A 4,537-nucleotide genomic window follows, 5' to 3' on the forward strand; every position below is an offset into this window, starting at 1 on the left:
CCCTCGGCCCCGGCCCCGACCACGATGTTGCACGCCTCTGTTGCCGTCGCCTGGCCTCCGCCCCGATCCCGACGCGCCACGCCTCCCTCGTCTACTCCCTCCCCTCCCAACCTCGGCCTTCGTCGGGCATGCCTCCTCGCCCTACATCCTCTATAAGCCCCCCACCTCTCCTCTCTCTCTCTGCCATTAGAGTTCTAGCTAGGGTTCTTCGGTTAATTTACTTAGGTTTTAGTTAGGGCAGTAGGTTAATTAGGTCATCTATTTAGTTAGGACAGTAGGTTAATTAGGTTATATATTTAGTTAGGGCAGTAGGTTAATTAGGTTATATATTTAGTTAGGGCAGTAGGTAGTTATTTTTTTTTTGCGGTGATGAATTTAGTTATGAATTTAGCTAGGTATCAAACTAGTAGGTTAATTTGGCTATATTATGAACCATAGGTGCAATTTGAACCCTAGTTAGTATGAAGCCTAGGTTTCAAATTAGGACATAAATTTAGCTAGGTTTTTGTAACATCCCAATTTTTTAAAATTTGAAATGTTAATAGGGTCATTCTTTTTCATCATGATTTCTATGCTTATTTAAATTTTCTGAATATTTAAAGTGTTTTCCAACTCAAGGCAATATACTTGGAGTGGAGATAATATGGCTTCTCCCATATTAATTATATTTGTAAAACGCTAAGAATACATTCCTGTGTCTACCTAAATTATTTTGGCTTTATAGAAACTCAAAATTGTTTTATAGTGGTTATTATGTTGCTCTTTATGCTTGTATTGCATAATTGTTTTGTCCTTAGTTCATTTGTGTTGTAAAATAATGTTCACTGTTTTCTAATATAGATATAATGTTTTACTGTGTGTTTTAATTATTTTATATTTTCAGTTTGGCATTTTATTTTAGCTACTTTATATAACTTCTGTAGCTAGTGAAAAAAACAGGGCGCGCACTGTGCAGTCGGGCTGTACAGCGGCCCAGCCGACAACAGCGGCCCAGCCGACACCCCGCCCGCACGCGCAGCACACGCAGCAGCTAGGCAGGCCGGCCCATTTCCGCACAGCGAGCAGCCCACACCCCGCAGGCCTCTCCTTCTATTTTTTTTCTCCCCATCGCTTGCACGGACGCTGGGTCCCGCCGGGTCGTCTTCTTCCTGGACACGGACTCCTGCACGGGCACGAGTTCTTCACTGTCCCGACCCAAATCTTCGATGGATTTGATCCGTTCTTGACCTCTCTCCCACGCCCTACCCTCTATATATTCTGCCCTACTCGTCCTAGTCGGGTTTTCGCCAAAATCTCCGTCTCCTGTGCCCTACAGAGCCGCCCCGATCTCGTCGCCGGAGTCCGCCGCCCGAAGCTCCTGTCGCCGGTCTCTTTCGCCGCCGTCAGAGGGTCTCTACACATCTCCTCCACTCTGTCCTCTTCCCCTTGTTCTCCTCCACGTCCCTTACCTTCTAAAGCACGCAGGGGAGCACAAGGACGACCGCAACGACCGTGGTCCGGAGCTCAACTACCCTGCCGCCGCTCCAGCCGCTCGCCATCGCTATCCGAGGATCTCCCAGCCACCGTCGACGTCGCCAAGATCACCCCCGAGGAAGTCCGCACCCGTAGGCCATCCCCTCTTCACCTCCGTGGCCGTCACCTGCATCACCACCGAACAGCCCGCGTGTCGTTCTTCCCCAAGTCCGGCGGTCTTCTCCTGTTTCTCCGGTGAGCAACCCTCACCCGTCCGATCTACTTTAAACGGTCAGGATTAGATCAGTTTCTTTCTATTTAAAGCCAAACTGGTATGCACTAATTACCCGCTGTCCGTTAGTTAGCCACCACAGCGAATTCCGTCCACCGAATCCCGTGCTGCCACGTGGCCCTGCTACAGGACCAGGAGTTTCCGGTCGTTCTTTTTTTTTTTTTGATTTACACCTAACACTTCAAATGGGTATATCCTTTATTCCATAACTTCAATTTAGGTGATTCTTTTTTCCTATGCATTCACAAAAACCAACACTTTATCACAGTACCAAAGTTTCACGTGTTTGCACTATTTAAATTTGAATTGCTCAAAATTGAATGCAAACTTCCGGAGGCCATATCTTTCAAACCGTTGATCCAAATTAGTTGATTCTTTTTGCATTGTGTTCCTACTAGCATGTAGATAAGATATACTTATTGATATGTTCTGTTATTTAAATTTTATTTGGATTCATTGCTGTTGACTTTATTTTGGTGTTATGTGAGTACGGTTTATTTATCGGTGCCTTCGTTATGGTATAGATTGTCCGGAGTGTGAAGCGGATCAGAATTAAGCATTAGAGTACTTCAACATCGTTCAAGGCAAGTTTGCACTTTAATTTTGCTCATCCTATATTCTACTATGCAAGTGTGGTTTTATGTTATGTTATATGTTTGGCTTGATATGTGTATTCTGTGTTACCATGTTTTGTTGTTGATTGTGGTATGTGATGGTGTGATCAACTTGCTATGGTAGACGCGGGCATGTGTTGAGTGATCCATGAAAGTGGTGATTGTTTATAGCCATAGGCTCGGGATCATTAACCAGGTGAATGTGTCACTGGCAGAGCGCTCTATTGTCCCTAGAGAATGCGCCATTGACAGAGCTCACTTGAGGCGAGGTATAGTTTTCAGAATGTAAATCAGGTGAATGTGTCCTTGGTAGAGCGCTCTATTGCTCCTAGAGAATGTGCCACTGACAGAGCGCACTTGAGAGATACTTCTGAAGTTCTTGTCATGTTTATTTAGAATCTTTGGGTTATCTTGGGTGAGTAAATTAGAGACGGTTGTGAGTTCAAGTAGTGGAGGTAGGTGAAGTTCTTCTCCAAACTAACTTGTGTGTTTTGTTTGTCATACATTGCTTTGTGGATGTAGGTTTGCTATATCATATTGTGCGATTTGCCAATACATTCAATGTATTGACCCTTTGTGGCTGCAACTTATCATGTTGCAGGATTTTCAAATGATCGGTGAGATACAGTAGGGTCGCGAGTCTTCACTCAACATTTTCGCCAATGGGCATTGATGGGATTCATCGTTTGCTTATGCTACATTTTCGCTGTTAGTATTGAATAAAGTTAGCTATGTGCTACTCAGTTTGTAATACTTTATGAATTCTGGATCATACGTTATAGTAAATGATTCACTTGTTATTTGATATTCATATGTACTGTGTGTGCTAGCGAGTAGATCAAGGAACTAGCACAGTGGGCACAGAGACATCGAATCTTATCAGGTTCGGGCTATTACAGTTTTGAAATTCAGACAGAAATTTATATAGGTTTTAAATTAGGATAGAAATTTAGGGTTAGGTGTTTTTGGTGTAGCTAAAAGAAAAAACAGAATTGATTATATAGGTTTCTTGCATTTTTTTAGCTTAAGCAATTATTGCTATTTAAATTTTATAGTGCTAGTTAGTTAATTAGAATCAGTTTGAACCCTAGGACAGATTAGTTAAAGCAACTGTTGCTATTTAAAAAAACAGAATTAGTATGAACCCTATTTAAAGCAAAAAAAATAGTTTCAAATTTAGGTAGGCTGAATTTAGTTTCAAATATTGTGAAGAAAAATGACTTCTTGCATTTTTCTTCAAATTCTATATTTTCTTCCTTTTATATGCAAATTTGAAGTGGACATGTGATTTGGACATGTCATGTTTGGAATTTGGACATGTCATATTTAGACATGTGATGTTTTGGACATGTCATGTTTGGAATTTGGACATGTCATATTTATGTGTAGGGTAAATGATCTGAGTGGCCTATGTTTCGCCGGAATGTTGATTCATTTCCATTCCGGTGAATTTCAGGCGCCCGATATGTCCACTTTTTAGCAAAGGTCATGCTGAAATTTCCCATGAATTTTGGCATGACTTGTGCCGAGATTTGCTGGGAAATGACATTCTGGCAAACCATAGACCTTTTTTATGTCATATCTCATTTTATTATAGTTTAAGAATTAAACAAGGAGACTTAATCATAGGAAACATGTCGAACAACGAAGAAACCGGGCCTTCTGACCAAGATGCAGACGAGATGGATTATGAGGGTGAACAACAGTACCTCGACTTTTTGTCTACTAAGCATAGTCAAGGTTTGTAGGGCGGCCTCGATGATGGTACTAACGCCAACATCGACACCGACGACATCGACACCGATGGCGGCGTCGAGACCGGCGGGGAAGGTACCGGCGTCGAAGCCGCTACTGAAAAGAAGAAGAAGAGAAGAAGCAAAGGATGCGAAAACCTAACAAACCCGACATTGGACGTCTGGTGATCACAAAGATGGCCCCTGGCAAGTTTGAGCCATTAGAGCCGGGAGAACCTCGCAAGTACTATGGGAACCAAGTAGGATGCATCCTATGGGAATGCGCGAGCATCAACAATGATGACTTAAGGAGTAAAGGCCATTTGAGGCTGTCGTGGAATTGTCACAACAGATGTCCTAGCGAAAGGACTTAGTCATAGGGCCACCGCAACTAGGAAGATTAAAGGGGTTAATCGGGACAAAGGACACGAGAGGTTTTATACTAG

At 42.8% G+C, this 4,537-nt stretch overlaps 1 long non-coding RNA gene across 1 annotated transcript; it reads left to right on the top strand.

Moving 5' to 3' along the window:
* The first annotated feature begins 1,136 nt into the window (after positions 1-1,136).
* LOC123058300 (uncharacterized) lies at positions 1,137-2,912 on the top strand. Its single transcript, XR_006427131.1, has 3 exons — positions 1,137-1,389; positions 1,465-1,707; positions 2,269-2,912. It is a non-coding gene; the product is annotated as an uncharacterized lncRNA (long non-coding RNA).
* The last annotated feature ends 1,625 nt before the right edge of the window (positions 2,913-4,537 follow it).

The sequence above is a fragment of the Triticum aestivum genome, chromosome 3A (genome assembly GCF_018294505.1).
Source record: "Triticum aestivum cultivar Chinese Spring chromosome 3A, IWGSC CS RefSeq v2.1, whole genome shotgun sequence".
Taxonomy (NCBI): domain Eukaryota; kingdom Viridiplantae; phylum Streptophyta; class Magnoliopsida; order Poales; family Poaceae; genus Triticum; species Triticum aestivum.